Raw genomic sequence first — 18,764 nt, forward strand, 5'->3', positions numbered from 1 at the left:
TTTACAAATCATCCTTTATGTTGTACATTATAATTCAATCATTTTTTTAATCATTTGAAAGATCACAAATGTCAAAGTCATTTCATACAAAAGTTTTCAATATAACGCAATAATCGAAATTTGGAATCCTCGAGAGAAGTGAGCCCTAACGTATTGGGTTCCAATTTTCCTTGATGAATCTAAATAATCGAAAATTTTCTTTAATCAAAACACATAAAAACTCATTCTCGGGAATTCGATACGTCATGTCCTAATGTATTGGATGTGACATGTCGTTTTCTCGAAATGAAGATTTTTAATAATAATAAGAGATATATTCAATGCTAGGAATTTTGAGAAATTGTGCCCTAACGTATTGGGTTTCAATTTTTCATCTGACTTAAAGTAATTGAATATCCCCTTTTGACTTCACCGCAAGAGTTTTGAAAATCAAAAGACAAGCTCATTCTCAAGGACTAAAAATGTCGTGTCCTAATGTATTGGGCATGACATTTCATTACTCCGAGATGAGAAGGTCTTTAGTATTTACATCGATTTATCCAAGCATCTTTTATAAAATTAACATTGATAAAAAAAGAAGGATCGTATTTTAAAATCTTTTCAAATTCTTGACACTAAGACATTAAACAATCAATTCGGTACCAATTTTGGGCGTCACGAGGGTGCTAACCCTTCCTCGTGTGTAACCGAATCCCGAACCTATTTTATCAAAATTCGTAGACCTAAAATTATTTTCAAGGTGATCCGATCACGCCTCTTTAAGAGATCGGTGGCGACTCCAATTTTCATTTTTAAGTCAACAACCAAATTTTTATTTTTAAAAACAAGGTGGTTTTGACAGCTTGGCGACTTCGCTGGGGACATTTAGAGAGTCAAGCCGCAAAATTGATTGTTTTTTTTCTTATCGTCAAAAATTGAAAATTTGATTTGAAAAATTACGATCCTCCCTTTGCACTTGTTTGTATGATCACTGTAAATCGAGTTTTATATCTTGGCATCATATTGCATAAAGACTGTTTAGTTTTACCCTTTTAAGTGGGAGTGAGAAACTAGTTCTTCGTGAGGTTTTCACCTCCGTACAGGATAGTGGACTGCTTCCGGGATACATCCGTACCTATGTCTTCGTGAGATTTTCATCTCCGTGTAGCCATAGGGAAATGTATTCCCCTGAACCGAACTCGGTCTGTATGAGCCTATAATGGGTGAGGATCGAGGAATCTGCTGGTTCGGGTACCTCAATTTTAGAACCGAGCTGCATATAGAAAAACCTAGGAGCCCATCCTTGATCGTACTGCGGAAACCCTAGCGGTTGCCCCGATAGGTGTTTGATTCCTTTTTTTACAAACTTGAAGTTGTGGTTTTATGTTGCACTAACTTATGGTGTTTTTGTTATGTTGGCATGTCATTTCATATTCAAAAGAGTGTCGATTCAAGTTTTATTACTAAATTAGAAATCTTGGCACGGAGAACGGATTTCTTGATAAAGTAGAGGATAATACTGCTGTCCGTATGTGGTCAGAGAAAACACAATCAAAGAAAGGAGATAGTCTAGCCGGGGGGTACACGTCGGAGTTATGGGACTATACTCGTATCAGCGTAACGCAAAATAGCCTTCAGGAATTAAAGGTAATATAGGATCATTGGAATGACGAAACTAAGCAATTGTTCAACTCTAATTATGGGGATTTGCCGTATCTACTCGACATTAAGGTAGACGAACATTTGTTCCAAACCTTCGCTCAATATTGGAACCTCACTTATAGTTGTTTTACCTTTGGAAGGGTTGATTTAGTGCCCACTATAGAAGAATATGCCACTTTGTTTCATTTTTCGAAGATCCAAGTTGATAAAATCTACTCTAGAGCCGTTAATATCCCAACCTTTGTAAAGAAGTTGATGAACATTACCAGAATGAGTGAGTAGTGGGTCACAGCAAGGATCAACCTATGGCCCTGCAAGAGCTGATTTTGGCGCACCCTGGTGCGAGGAAAAAGGTCGACGTCTTTGCTCTGAGCATTTATGGGTTAGTAATTTTTCCTAGGGCCCTAAGGCACGTAGATGAGGCGACCTCAGATCTCTTTGACCGACTTGATAAGAGGGTTACGCCAGTTCTGGCAATTTTGGCAGAAACCTTCAGGTCACTGAATGCATGTCAGAGGCCCGGTGAAGGCAGGTTCATCGGATGTGTGCAGCTTCTACTTGCATGGTTCCACAGTCATTTTTGGAAAATTGATAAGGTTTCGTATCGAGTCTTCTCAGAAAATTATCCGCCATTAAAAGAGATAGCAGCTACACCAAGGAGAGATGACATCTCGGAAGAGAAATGGTTGGTCATTCTTCAGAATCTTCATGAGGGCGACATTGAGTGGAGGGCCCCGTGGTTTCTTCCGGATGAGATATTGTACCGGTGTGGTAATTTTGATTGGGTCTCGTTACTTGAAATCTGGGGAGCTGTGGGTTATGCTCCATTGATGGTACTAAGACAGTACAGGTCAAGGTAGTTTATACCTGCAACCCAAGGCTTACCTGAGTTCGAATTCTCATATAAAGACAATGGTTATAAAAAGAAGATTCGAGAGATAACCAGTGCATGGGACCAAACTCGACGGATGAAGAGATTAGCCGTAGGCCCGATGAAGACTCTTGAATATAATGAATGGTGGTTTAGAAGAATCAATGATAATATCCCTAGACCAGGTCAATGAGACAGTCCATCGATAGAAGAACATTTGTGGGTTGCTCCCTCTGAATTGGAAATTATCAAGCAAGATTTTGAGAAGAGGAATGCAGAGCTTGAAAAAAAGATCGAGCAGTTGGAAGAAGAAAAGATGCACTTGGGATTAGATGTGGATGTTCAAAAGTTAGAGACTGAGAAATTAAGAAAAGGTAAGAACAAAGCTGAGGAAGATCTGGACAGTTTGAAGACAGACTATAAGAAGTTGAGGTTATTAATAAGAACTGCTGGGCTAGGGAAAACTTCAGAACAATGGCGTCAAGAGATTTAAGAAGAAAAGATCAAGGCTGATGGATGGGAAAAGAAATTCTGAGAGGTTCAGGTGCGAAATAGAGCTTTAGAGAAGAGTTTGTCAGAGAACCAAAAGGAAAAATGTGAACTAAAAGGTAGAGTGGCTAAGTTAGAAAGATCTCTTCATCAGTACCAAAGTTGAAATTTCGTGATGGAATTGAGAGCGAGCTTGAGCAAGATCGAAGAAATGAAAGAAAGAATTGAAGAGTTGGAATCGACATTGCGAAATTGTGAAATCCGGACTGAGTACCTGGAAACCAACGAAAGTCGTCAGAGAGAACAACTTCACCACTTTCAGAATCAAGTCACAAACAGAGATCGTATCATGGGAGAATCTGTGGTTCAAATATAAGAGGTAGCTGATCACCTGCAGACTTTGGCGGTACAAGTCGATGCACTGAGCGTAAAGTATGAGCTGGAATCAAGTCGGGGACAAGAATTAGCTTCGTTGCTTAGGAAAATTAAAGTTCTGAGCACTAGGGCAAAACCATATATGTAATTTGTTTTATGTAAAAAAAATTGTTTTCTAGTAAAGATTTCTAAATGGAATTGAATCAGAATTGGCGCCTCTTTGCATTCATGCATTCACATTACATTGCATCATATGTATTAAAGTCCACCGAAAGACCCTAATTGATTAAAATCATTACAACTAATCTGAAAACCGACAAAAGCTCACCAATTAAGCACCAATACGGTACTCGCCGAAAAACTAAGGAAATAGACCAAAGTTTAGAGAAATTGGAGCAAATCCAAAAGGATATGCAGGAACGGTTACAAGTACAAATGCAGGAGCGGCTAGATAAAATCCAAGAAGACATGATGGAAAAATTGATCAAAACTCAAAAAGATGCAATGGCTGAATTGACCAATCTATTGACGGGAAGAGACAAGGGAAAGGGCCTTCTGGCCAATCCTGGAGAAGGTAAGGAGGATCTGTTGTATCCTCCGGGTTTTACTCCACCAAATGTACAAACTGAAATATACCCAAAAGGACCGTCTGTCACAATTAGGCCGCAACAATTACCAACAGGTGTCACAATCCCCACGATTTTCCAGGGAGGATTTAGTTTAAACCCGGGAGATAACCCAATTAATCCTATTATTCCCGATTTTGATGAAACAGCTGAAGAAGGAAAGACAAATGCGGAATTAAAAAAATAGTGGGAAGATATGTATAAATGGTTGGAGGAAAAATTCAAAGCCTTGGAAAGCGCTGATAGTAATCAGGAAATTGACGCTAAGGATCTAAGCTTAGTCCCAGACCTAGTACTTCCTACCAAATTCAAAATGCCTGAATTTGAAAAATATAATGGAACTAGCTATCCCGAAGCCCATATCACCATGTTCTGTAGAAGGATGACTGGCTACATTAACAATGATCAGCTGCTAATACACTGCTTCCAAGACAGTTTGGTAAGGGCAGTGTCCAAATGGTACAATCAATTGAGCCGTACCAAGATTGGTTCATTGAGGGACCTAACTCAAGCATTCATGAGGCAATATAGTCATGTGACAGATATGGTTCCTGGTAGAATCACTTTGCAAAACATGGAAAAGAAGCCAAGCAAAAGTTTTAGGCAGTATGCACAGAGGTGGAGGGAGGTTGCAGTCCAGGTTCAGCCACCCCTCTTGGAGAAAGAGATGACAATGCTCTTCATTAACACCTTGAAAGCCCCGTTTATCACACACATGATAGGAAGTGTCACCAAAAGCTTCTCTAACATAGTCATAATTGGTGAAATGATCGAAAGTGCTATCAGAAGCAGGAAGATTGATGCAGGAGAAAGTGACCGAAGGTCAGCCTCGAAGAAACAGGAGAATGAGGTAAACAATGCGAGTACATATAACAAAGGTTACTCAAAGTCAATTACGATGAATCAACCGAGGAAGGTGACAGCCAACCAGCCAGGCTCATTAAGACAAAAATCTGGAATGAGGAAAGGCACTGAGAAGCTCCAGTTCACGCCAATCCCAATGTCGTATAAGGAGCTGTATCAGAGGTTATTCGATGCACATGTTGTTGCCCTCATTATCTAAAACCCCTACAACTGTTGTACCCTAATTGGTACGATGCGAGCGCGCAATGCGACTACCATGCGGGGACTATGGAGCATTCCATAGAAAATTGCATAGCCTTCAAGAAACTAGTTGAGAAACTGATTGGTATGGGCGTTGTCAAGTGTAATGATTCGCCCAATGCAGAAAACCCATTGCCTAATCATAACGAGGTGAACATGATGAGTGGAAACATGGGGAGAAATGTTAAGACAGACGTTGTAGAGGTAAGAACCCCTTTGAGATGGGTCTGGAAGGAGATGAAAAAAAAAGGGTTAATCATTGCAGATTCAGAAAAGAGTTATGAACAGAAAGAGAACTACTGTGAGTTCCACCATGAGATAGGACACGAGATACAAGAATGTACAGAATTCAAAACTTTGGTTCAAGGCATGATAGATAACAAAGAGACGGAGTTCTATGAAGAAGTTCAAGAGGAAGGAAACATATGCACCTCAGAATTAACGGCGGGAGTTCCAAAAGCTAATTATCCTGTGGTCATCATTTCGGGACCTAAGAATAGTGAAGTTAGAACATGTATAACGCCGAAAATCATCATTCAGAAACCTACAACCTTCCCTTACAAAGATAGTAAGAAAGTCCCATAGAACTATGAATGCAACACAACTGTTCCAGAAAAGGAGACTTCGGCTGCTATGGCAGAAGGGGCTCAAGGTATAGGCTTTCACAGGCGTAGTGGGAAGCGCTATGACTTGATAAAGCCCCGAGCAAAACCGACAAAAGAAGGAGCTTCGACAGAAAAGAAAAAGAGAGAAAAAGCAATCGTGCCTGAACCGTTGATCAATGAGCCAATAAAAGAAGAAGAAGCTAAGGAATTCTTAAAATTTCTAAAACACAGTGTGCACAGTGTTGTGGAACAATTACATAAACAACCAGTGCGTATATCGGTGTTAGCTCTGCTCCTAAGTTTTGAGGCACATCGAAGTGCGTTGATGAAAGTATTGAATGAGACGTATGTAGCTAACGACATTTTAGTCAATAAGTTGGATCGGTTGGTCAACAATATAAGTGCTGACAATTTTATCTTCTTTAATGATGATGAAATACCTCCTAGAGGTACGGACTCAACTAAAGCTTTGCACATTACCACCCGTTGTAAAGGGTACATGTTACCGAGAGTTTTGATTGATAATGGGTCTGGATTGAATGTATTGCCCCTGTCCACCCTAGATAGACTACCTGTGGATAGCTCACATATGAGGGCATGTCAGAATATAGTGAGGGCATTTGCTGGAACTGAAAGAAGGGTCATGGGAAGAATTGAGATTCCGTTGATAATTGGCCCAACCACTTATGAGGTAGACTTCTTGGTAATGGATATCAAACCTTCCTACAACTATTTGTTGGGAAGACCTTGGATACACTCGGTAGGGGCTGTGCCGTCATCACTTCATCAGAAGTTGAAATTAGTGTCAGAAGATCGATTAGTGATGATAAGTGCTGAAGAAGATATCATCGCGACAGTAACTAACAATGTACCATATGTGAGGACCGATGATGAGGCACTAAGATGTTCTTTCCAGTCTTTAGAATTCTTGAATGCAATGTTTATTACCGAGGGAGATAAAATCTCGGTACCAAGAATATCCAAGACCACAAAGATGGGTTTGTAGTTGATGGTAGGAATGGGAGCCTTGCCAGGAAGAGGTTTGGGAAGGCGCCAGCACTGAAGGACAAGTTTGATCGCTTTGGCCTGGGCTACAGACCAGATATGAAACAAAAGAAGAAGGAAATAGAAAAGAGGCAGGAGAGACAAAGGGCACGTTTGAGCAGAAAAGAAGTCAAGTAGGAGCCTATGACCTTTCTCCACATATCCGAGACTTTTGTATCAGGAGGGATTATTCATCCTTAGAGAAGAATACTGGTAAAAGAAAGCATCAATGAGATGTTGGAAAATGTTCACATAAACGCCATTCATGAGGACACAAATGAAGAAGGGACCTTATTGGATATCCGTCCTTATGAACCTGGGAGTGTTTTGAATAATTGGATTGCAGAAGAGATACTTGAAGTTTTTAGAGCCTTCTCAGAGTAATGTTCAGAACACAATTGTTGTCTTTAGCCTAGAAACAATGAGAATTCCTTTGTGAAATAGGCTTATGTTCAAACATCATTATCTTAATGAAATTCATCTTTGCAGTTATTTGAAATAGATATTTCCTTTAAGATTCTTTCATTATTTTATATGAGTAATTACTGCGGATTCTTTCATATTCTTCCAAATCATTCTTTCATCAATTTTATAATCATACCATACGAATAAATATACTTAAAATTTTCACATTCTTTGTACACTCCTTGGTACCTGTAACAGGTCTTCGGATATCAATGACATGAGTGACTCTGCGATGGACCCAGAAAACCCTTTTGAACGAGACATGTGTTTAGTTGGATCTCAGGACTTTGGAGACGACATAGATAGTAACTTATCTCCAGACCTGTTGAGGACCGTAGAGCAGGAGGAGGAATAGATCCTACCTTATAAGGAACTGGTGGAGATTGTGACCCTCGAGGAAGGAAAAATAGTAAAGATGGGAACACGCATAACCGAAGAATCGAAGCAAGACCTCATTGAGTTACTTCAGGAGTTCAAGGACGTCTTCGCATGGTCATACCAAGATATGCCTAGTCTAAATACTGACATTGTAGTACACCGTCTCCCTATAAAAGATGATTGCAAGCGAGTGCAGCAGAAGCTCAGGTGAATGAGGCCTGATGTTGTACTAAAGATAAAGGAAGAGGTGCAAAAACAGTTCGATGCTGGATTCCTACCAATTAGTCAAGTACTCAGAATGGGTGGCTCACATCGTACCAGTCTCTATGAAAGATGAGAAGGTACAAATGTGTGTAGACTATAGGGATTTAAATAAGGCCAGCCCAAAAGATAATTTTCCCTTGCCTCATGTCGACACATTGGTGGACAACACGGCGGGACACTTATTATTTTCTTTTATAGACGGTTTCTCGGGATATAACCAAATTAAGATGCATGCTGAAGATATGACAAAGACCACATTCATAACCCTATGGGGAACCTTCTGTTATAAGGTGATGCCGTTTGGTTTGAAAAATGCCGGAGCTACCTACCAGAGAGCCATGTTGACCCTTTTCCATGATATGATGCATAAAGAAGTAGAGGTATATGTCGACGACATGATTGCAAAATCTCAGACAGAGAATGAACATGTGCAAGTCCTAAGAAAGCTATTTCTAAGGTTAAGAAAGTTCCAGCTCAAGCTTAACCCAGCCAAGTGTACCTTTGGGACTAGGTCTGGAAAGCTTCTGGGGTTTGTAGTCAGTAAAAAAGGGATTGAGATTGACCCAGACAAAGTCAAAGTAATACAAGAATTGCCTCCGCCGCGTACTCAAAAGGAGGTTTGAGGTTTTCTAGGAAGACTAAATTATATTGCTCGGTTCATTTCATAACTAGCTGAGAAATGCGATCCCATATTTCGTCTTCTAAAGAAGCATAACCCAGGTGTATGGGATGAATAATGTCAGAAAGCTTTTGACAGAGTAAAACAGTACTTGTCCAGTACCCTAGTATCGTCACCACCTAACCCGAATAAACCACTGATCCTATATTTAACGGTGTTTGATAAGTCCATGGGATGCGTGTTAGGCCAATATGATGAGACGGGGAGGAAATAGAAGGCGATATACTATCTTAGTAAGAAATTCACCGACTGCGAAATAAGGTATCTGCCTATTGAAAATTTATGTTGTACCTTGATCTGGACGACGCGAAGATTGAGACAATACATGCTCTACCATAAAACTTGGCTAATTTCAAGATTAGACCCCTTAAAATATATGATGGAGTCAATTGCATTGAATGAGAGGATGACTAGATGGCAGATTTTGCTCTCCGAGTTTGATATAGTCTATATAAGTCAAAAGGCTGTTAAAGGGACTGCAATAGTAGAGTTTTTAGCCAGTCGAGCTTTAGAAGACTATGAACCTCTGGATTTCGATTTCCCAAATGAAGACTTAATGTGCGTGGCAATTGCTGAACAAGGTTCTCAAAAAAATCATCCTTGGAAACTAAATTTCGATGAAGCTTCAAATGCCGTAGGAAATGGGATTGGGGCAGTCCTGATATCCCCAAATGGAGACCACTATCCTTTTACCAGTAAATTGGATTTTGATTGCACAAATAATATGGCCGAATATGAAGCGTGCATCATGGGCATCCGTGCAGCCATAGAATGTAAAATTAAGACGTTAGAGGTATATGGGGATTCTGCATTGGTAATATACCAACTCAAGGGTGAATGGGAAACGAGAGACCTCAAATTAGTCATGTATCGAAAGTTGGTCCTCGAATTGACAGAAGAGTTTGATGACATTACTTTCCACTCTCTCCCACAAGATGAGAACCAAATGGCTGATGCATTAGCCACTTTAGCTTCCATGATCAAGGTGAACAAGCTAGAAGATATGAAACCTATCCAGATGAGCATTTATGAGACCCCAACTCATTGCTACAATATCGAGGAAGAGAAAAAGGTTAGTCATCCTTGGTACCAAGAGATATTACGATACGTAAAGAATCGCGAGTACCCCGAGCAGGCAACAGAGAGTGATAATAGGGCATTAAGGAGATTTGCCATAGACTATGTCCTAGATGGAGAGATTTTATACAAAAGAGGGAAAGATCAAGTGCTACTGAGATGTGTGGATAATGTGGAAGCCAAGAAAATCCTAGAAGAAGTCCACGAGGGCATTTGTGGAACGCATGCTAATAGATTTACGATGACTAGACAGATTATGAGATTCGGCTATTACTGGTCCACCATAGAAGGAGATTGCATCAATTATGCCAAGAAGTGCCATAAATTCCAAATCTATGCAGACAAAATACACGCACCTCCGTCACCTCTTCACGTTATGACTTCCCCATCGCCTTTCTCCATGTGGGGAATAGATGTTATCGGGCCCATATCGCCAAAAGCTTCTAACGAGCATAATTTCATCTTCGTGGTTATTGACTATTTCACTAAATGGGTAGAAGCAACTTCATATGCTAATGTCACGAAATCAGCAGTCAGCAAGTTCTTAAAAAATGAGATCATATGTAGATATGAAATGCCTGAAAGAATCATATCTGACAATGCACTGAACTTGAACAATAGCACAATAGCGGAAGTTTGCGATCAATTTAAGATCAGACACCACAACTTGTCACCGTATTCCCCGAAAATGAATGGTGCAGTGGAGGTAGCAAATTAAAACATTAAGAAGATTGTAGGGAAAATGACTGAGACTTACAAAGACTGGCATAAGAAGTTACCATTTGCTCTTCTTGCCTATCGATCATCTATTAGGACGTCTACTGGAGCAACGCCCTTCTCTCTAGTTTATGGGATGGAGGCAGTATTATCCATTGAAGTTGATATCCCTTCTCTTCGAGTGCTAGCTGAACTAAAGTTAGATGAGGCTGAATGGATCCAATCTCGATACGATCATTTGAACCTAATAGAAGGAAAAAGGCTAAAAGCCATTAACCATGGACAGATGTACTAGAAGCGAATGATGCGAGCCTATAACAAAAAGGTTCGTCCTAAAGAATTTCATGATGGGGACCTAATGTTGAAAAAGATCATTCCTCTACAAAAAGACTTTAGAGGGAAATGGATGCCAAATTGGGAAGGCCCTTATGTCATAAAGAAGGCCTTTTCAGGAGGAGCTTTGATTTTGAGCGAGATGGATGGTAAAAGTCTGACCAATCCAGTAAACTCAGACTCAGTCAAGAAATACTTCGCATAAAAAGGAGAAAAGACCAAGGTGAAAACCCGCAAGGGGCGCTTTGAGTTAAAAAAAAAAGATGAAAAATGAAAAAGAAAAATGGAGAGGCCAAGGTGAAAACCCGCAAAAGGTGCCTTGAGACCAAAGGGGATTTAAGTTGAAAACCCGAAAAGGGCGGCTCAAATTTTGGATCTGAATAGGGCACAAGGTGATCCGAGCAACTTGAATTTTGACCGAATTAAGGCATGTGATGATCTTGCTATACCTGAACCAATAGAAAGGGGCAGGCGACGTCTTAGGGCATCAACAGAGTACTGTAGATCTCTTATACACATGTCAACATCAGAAGGGTCTTCAGAAAGTTTGTGCAGAGAAGCTCAAGCTACGATATTTGAGGCACCTAGGCTTCATACTATTTATATTTGAATCTATTGTTCTTGGAATACTTCATTCTTTTGCAAGATACACATTACCAATCAATTCATTTTTTACTATCTTTGATAATTTATTTGTTTCCAGCTAGGTTCTCAAATCAATACTATTCTACCCATCATTACATTCTTCTCGCAAACATGTTGTATTGGAATAATGATAAATGGACTAATAAAAATTTCACAATGGAAGTTTTGCATATTACTCTAGAAGTTTCTAAATAATACAGTAACCTAAAACAAGACTACTGTTTAGAACGCACCAGGTTTAAAGGTTGAAATATTTAAGAAAGAAAAGTCTAAATTAAGATTGTCCCTTCAGATTTTGTTAACCAAGCATTGATTGAACAAAATAACAAGATGTCGTGTCGGTGATAAGGCTTCGATGAGCAAGCAGGCAAGAATCACCAAGCAATAAAAGGGGTTTCCTTAGAGATGAGAACCCTTCATTTTCTCTACCCTTGAATTGAGATAGGAAAGGATTGAGGAAAAGCCACATAGTTCTACCCTTAGATTACAGTGTGAGAATGATGGTACAAATTTTGGGCCCCAATGGATTAAACTTTAAGGTTTACAGTGGGGGGCAACCTAGCTACATGTTTCTTCAGAAAAGCCGGTCAAGTGAGAAGGCGTTGTAGCACATCAGTGTTAAAGCCTTAATAAACTTCGAGTAATGGCAACCTAAGCGGGATCATTCTCAGAAAAATAAAATTCTGCATTCATGCAAACTCCATTTACACATGTCTAGTTAGTCCTAATCATTAGGCATAATTAGGTTCATTATACAGGTCATGTTCCCCAGGGAACAGATCAATGAATATTACAGATCTTGTCTCCCTAAGTAGTAGCGGAGCAGATCGAAGACGGCGAATCTTATCTTCAAGAGTAAGGAAGCAGATTAAGCCACAAGTCCTATCTCCCTGACCAGTAGCGGAATAGGTTGAAAATTGTATGTCCTATTTCCCAGACCAGCAGCGGAATAGGTGGAAGATTGCAAGTCCTATGTCCCTGACCAACAGTGGAATAGGTTGAAGATTGTAGGTCCTATGTCCCTAACCAGCAGTGGAATAGGTTCAAGATTACAAGTCCTATCTCCCTGACCAACAGTGGAATAGGTTGAAGATTGTAGGTCTTATGTCCCTGACCAGCAGTGGAATAGGTTGAAGATTACAAGTCCTATCTCCCTGACCAAAAATGGAATAGGTTGAAGATTGTAGGTCCTATGTCCCTGACCAGCAGTGGAATAGGTTGAAGATTACAAGTCCTATCTCCCTAACCAACAGTGGAATAGGTTGAAGATTGTAGGTCCTATGTCCCTGACCAGCAGTGGAATAGGTTGAAGATTGCAAGTCCTATCTCCCTGACCAACAGTGGAATAGGTGGAAAATTAGTCTCTATACCTCTGAAGATGCAGTAGGATGGAATGAGGCTACAAAAAAAGAGCACCAAGGTCCAGTATGACCGGGCAAAATGGAACCTTTTTAGTCTTTGCTTCATTCCCGTTACACGACAATGAGCAATGAGGGGCAGCTGTAATAGCACAATTTGCCCGGGGCCCATTCAGAATAAAAAAAATATATAAAAAAATAAAAATAAAAACAAAAATTATTAAAAGTCCATCAGTCCATAGTTACAAACCCAAGTTACAGAGGCCCAATTTCAAAACACCCAAAATTTAAACCCAGACCCGAAATAGACCCTAAACCTGACGTAAACAGATCCCCAAACCTGTCAACTGAACCTAAATGGATCCTAACTTGGACCTAATAGGCTAAACCCGGATCACCAGGTCCAAAATGCAACCGAATACCCCTAGCCCAAAACCAAAACGAATAGGAAACCCTAGGGTTTCGAAAATGGCACGAGCGCCGCAACAGTGACCTCCAGCACCGCTCTCCCCAGCCATGCGCACCTCCGTACGTGCCACATCTACGCCTCCGTACACGCCATGTCCCTCGTCAAACGCCGTACCTGCAAATAGAGCCAAACAACGCAGCAGAAAGCAGAAAAATTGTATTTTCATTTTTTGATGTGGTTTCAGTTTTTTTTCTCTCGGCCTATAAAACAAAAGGCGAGACCTTTGTAATTTTTTTTATGGACACATGCAATATCAATACACAAAGAGAATAAAAAAAAGAATTGAGTTTTTTTGAAGGTGATTCTTCAAAGTTTTCCTTTCCTTTTTCCTTTCCGTCATTCGGTTCTTTCTCCGATTCATATTTCTTTACTTTTTTCCTCTTTTATCGAACATATATAAGAATAGATATAAAATAAAAAGGGAGAAATTACCTTTTAACTGTGCAGGTGGATCTTCGGTCCCTCCCTAGCCGTCGGAGTCTGGGTGGAGATTAATTGGCATTTGGATGGCCAGATTTTTAAGGGGAGAGCGGCTAGGGTTTTGGCCAACCTGATTTAGGAACTGCTGAATAGGGGCTTAAATCTTTGTTTTAAAGGGATCACAGAACAGCACCGTTTGAAGCCTGATTCAATAGCTTCAAAACGGTGCCGTATTGGCCATTACCCAGCAACTCGCGCGCGACCCGACCTGCTCCATGGGGATTCGCGCGCGCCTGTTAAATGAGTTATTTATCCCTCAAGCCCTCCACATTGGGAACGTGTTCCAATTTGGGCCGTGTTAAGGCGCTGCGTTTTGAGGGAAGGGAATATTTCCTATTTTCCCCTCATGTTATCCGCGTGTTGTATTTTGGCCCTCAGTTTTGTTTTATTTTTGTTTTTTTCCTTCAATTTTGTTTCAAATTCAATTCAATCCTTATTAGTTGATTTAAATTCGCTTATTTGTTTATTTATTCAATTATTTATTATTATGATATTTTTAACTTAAAATTTAATATTACTGGAATGTTTAAACTTATTATTATTATTTTTATATTAATCCAATATATTTTATACATTTTCTAATGGTTTTATTTTATAATACTTTTTAAAATTCACTATACAATAATATTCTTATACAATGCTCTATTTATATATGTATACATAGTTCATATTAAACTATTTTCATACATACATGTACATATACTATATTAACAATTTCATATTATTATATATATTTTCCCTTATTCCTATATTTACATAATTATTTTCTTTTAAAAGCCCTACTTTATATATTTCATTTATTTCAACCTTATTTTTATATATATATTATTATGCATATATTATCATTCATATTGTTATTAACATCTTCTTTTCACATGTGTAATATTATTTAAATTAATATTATATATTATTTCATGTTTTTTGGTTTTCTTCGTATACAATATTCACCTTAAACTTCATTTTGATATTTTTTTATGGTATTTATTTTTTTATCTTCATTTTTGACTTATTTTAAACTCATATATGTATATTGTTTATTTTAAATTTTACGCATATAACTCATTTTTTATTGATAATTCGTTTATTCTTTGGATGTCGATATTATTAGCATTGGCATAATGTATTATTGAGATTATTGTTACTATGTTTGTTCGTATTTGCCTATTGATTATTCGCAATTCATTAGTGTATGTTATTTACAAATAATCCTTTATGTTGTACATTATAATTCAATCGTTTTTTTTATTCATTTGAAAGATCACAAATGTCAAAGTCATTTCATACAAAAGTTTTCAAAATAACGCAATACTCGAAATTTGGAATCCTCGAGAGAATTGAGCCCTAACGTATTGGGTTCCAATTTTCCTTGATGAATCTAAATAATCGAAAATTTTCTTTAATCAAAACAAATAAATAAAAACTCATTCTCGGGAATTTGATACGTCATGTCCTAATGTATTGGATGTGACATGTTGTTTTCTCGAAATGAAGATTTTTAATAATAAGAGATATATTCAATGCTAGGAATTTTGAGAAATTGTGCTGTAACGTATTGGGTTTCAAATTTTCATCTAACTTAAGGCAATTGAATATCCCTTTTTGACTTCACCGCAAGAGTTTTGAAACTCAAAAGACAAGCTCATTCTCGAGGACTAAAAATGTCGTGTCCTAATGTATTGGGCGTGACATTTCATTACTCCGAGATGAGAAGGTCTTTAGTATTCACATCGATTTATCCAAGCATCTTTTATAAAATTAACATTGATAAAAAAGGAAGAATCATATTTTAAAATCTTTTCAAATTCTTGACACTAAGACATTAAACAATCAATTCGGTACCAATTTTGGGCGTCACGAGGGTGCAACCCTTCCTCGTGCGTAACCGACTCCCGAACCTATTTTCTCAAATTTCGTAGACCTAAAATTGTTTTCAAGGTGATCCGATCACGCCTCTTTAAGAGATCGGTGGCGACTCCAATTTTCATTTTTAAGTCAACAACCAAATTTTTATTTTTAAAAACAAGGTGGTTTTGACAGGTCTGAAACTGTATTATTGTATATTTGTGTTTGATATCTATTAATTCTGTATCTGCATCAAGATTGAGATTGTATGAAGAAGGAAGTGTGGGTAGTTTAATAATCTGCCAAATCCGGTGGCTAAGCCACGTATGTTTCTAATTATAGAAAATTATTGCATTCTGATCTGACAGCTAGACTGCAATTATTGTGAAAGGTGACATACCGTCACTATATGGTGTGTAAGGATGGAAGGGTGCTTGATGCCCTATCTAGTGTGTTGGGATGGACGGAGATGGTGTGTAACGGATGGGGGTAAGTATTTGCATCTGTATCTCTGTATTTGAGATACTCTTTGTCTTTTCTATATCTGATTCTGAGAATTGACTGACTAAAGATGAACTAAAATCACATATGTTCTTTTACTGTTTAATTGTGTCTCGGCTGTGTGAAGGGTTGTGAGTTACACGGGCGTTTGCTTGGCCGTGTGCCAGACTGTGTAACTCACTGTTTTAAACCACATGGCTGTGTACTAGGTTGTGTGGACCTCACGAACCATCGACACAGGTTGTGTGAATTCACATGGGCGTGTGGGCCAAAAATTAGAAATTTTCCTTAGATCTGTAATCATCGTTCGGATCAAACGTAGGCCTACCATAGGGTCTGTATGATCTGAATTAGACATTGAAACTATTATCTGACAATTTGTTATTGAGTAATCTGTTATTCTGATATATACATTTGTTATAAGACCTGATAAATCAATGTGATTGTGTTACATGATCATGGTCTGAACCTATATTATTGTATATTTGTATCTGGTATCTGTTAATTCTGCATCTGCATCGGGATTGAGACTGTAAAAGAAGGAAGTGTAGGCAGTTTAATAATCTGCCAAATTCAGTGGCTAAGCCACATACATTTCTAATCCTGGCAAATTATTGCATTTTGTCTGGCAGGTAGAATGCAATTATTCTAAAATGTGACATACCATCACTAGATGGTGTGTAAGGATGAAAGGGTACTTGATGCCCTATCTTGTATATTGGGCTAGACGGAGATGGTGTGTAGCGTATGAGGGTAGGAATTTGCATCTGTATTTGATATGTTCTGTATCTGTATCTGAGATACTCTATTTTTATTTCTGCATCTGATTTTGAGAATTGACTGACTAAAGATAAACTGAAATCACATTTGTTCTTTTATTGTTTAATTGAGAATGTAAGTTACACACTGAGTTGTAAACTCATTAGTTGTTTTGTTTGGATTATAGGTAACCCATAGACATAGGCGGGTTGGCGTGACAGGAGCTTGGTCATTTCTCTTTAGTTATTTTATCATTCTTTTTATAAACTTATGCTAGTGTATGTTTATTTTGAATTACATTTCAGAAGTTGGATTTAAATAATTATAAGTTTTTCGACGGTTGAATTCCCATTAATCAAAGGTTAGGTTGTTCTAAAATTGTTTGATGTAACCTTCAGACTTGGTATTAACTTCTAGGGCAGGTATGGGGTGTTGCAATCCAAGTAATTCCCTATAAAACCCTAGGTTTTTCCTTTTATAGAAAAAACTAAAACTAATTTTAAAAAATAAAATTAAACAAAATTGAAAAGATAAAATGATTTTTCTTGTAAAAATCTAAGTTTTTCCTATAAAAACCCAGGTAATTCCTATAAAACCTCAGACATTTCCCTCTTATTAAGACAAACCTAAAATTAATTGACAAACCTAAAATTAATTCAGGGAAAGAACAAAAAAAAAAGAAATGAAAAACATAAATTGGTTTTTCTATAAAAATTCAAGTTTTTCGTATAAAACTCAACTAGTTCTCTTAAAACTTTGGGTTTCCCCTTTCAAAAAAAATTAAAATTAATTCTCAAAAAGAAATAAAGGAAAGTAAAAAGAAAAAAAAATAGTTTTTTTAACCTAGATTTTTCCTTGTAAAAACCTATTTTTCCCCTAATTGAAAAAATATATAAAATTAATTCATAAAAATTACCAAGATAAAAATGAGTGACTAAAATTTGATCTATATTACTTAAAATGCGGATTGATCCAGCACGAGGAACGGAAATAGGACGTAATTCGATAGTGGTAGTCTTCTTTGGAAAAAAATACTATTATTAGAAAAAATATTTTTTTATAATTATAATATATATTTCAGTTTAATTAAGAATATTAATCTATACAATTTATAAATAAAATAATTAACTTTTATTAATGCATTGGCAAAAGAATTATTATAAATGTAATGAGAAAAAATATAATACTTTAAATAAATATTCAAAAATATAAATAAAATAATTATGATCTAAAAAGTTAAAACTTATTTTATTAAACATAAATTAAAAATTTTAAATAAAATAATTAATTTTTAAAAATATAATGACAATAAAATTATAAAATAATTATCTAAAAATTAGAATAATTTATAGAAAGATTATAAAAAAAATAGAAATTGAACCAAAATTGGTCTGCATATATGATAAATTCGGCTAGACTTAGAGTTCGTTGCAATGATTAATGTAAGGAAATAAGGGAAGAAAATAAGAAACAACATAAACGATCTTTGTTTAAGCATATTAGACACCACAATCTTACACCTGTGGAGCCTCGCTCAAGATATACACTTATTCAATCACCAAATCAAACAACCATAACAATCTGTCTCTATCGGCTAAAGCCCATAACTCCTTTACAAGCCAAGTTCATGCAATCCCAATAGAGAATAATATTTCAATCAACATACACAAATTTACACTCTCAATCCGACACGTGAGGTACATCAACACCAGATAAAAGTATGGAAATCTCGACACATCAAAATAAACAAAATAAACAAAATAAACAAAGGCCCGTAACAAGTATTTTGAACAAGTTTAGTGGATTTCACAGCCTACAAAAGTCGTGTAGCCTCAAGATAATTAGTCACCTATTTATAGTTTCAATCAATAGCTTGATATCACAAGATAATCTTCAACAAACTAGCATATAAATTTATTGGAAAATCCTTTGGATAAATCTGATAAAAATTCTCTGATCAACCATTCATCTAACTAATAGGATAAGGATAAGGACTTAATCTTTATCCGATAGAACTCAAGTTAATTGGTTAACAAGACTGA

General features: G+C 37.3%; 1 pseudogene; it reads left to right on the forward strand.

The window, feature by feature from the left end:
* Nucleotides 1-1,946: 1,946 nt before the first annotated feature.
* Nucleotides 1,947-18,764, forward strand: part of LOC121213578 (uncharacterized) — a 65,053-nt pseudogene continuing 48,235 nt past the window's right edge.

The sequence above is a fragment of the Gossypium hirsutum genome, chromosome D01, assembly GCF_007990345.1.
Source record: "Gossypium hirsutum isolate 1008001.06 chromosome D01, Gossypium_hirsutum_v2.1, whole genome shotgun sequence".
Classification (NCBI taxonomy): Eukaryota; Viridiplantae; Streptophyta; class Magnoliopsida; order Malvales; family Malvaceae; genus Gossypium; species Gossypium hirsutum.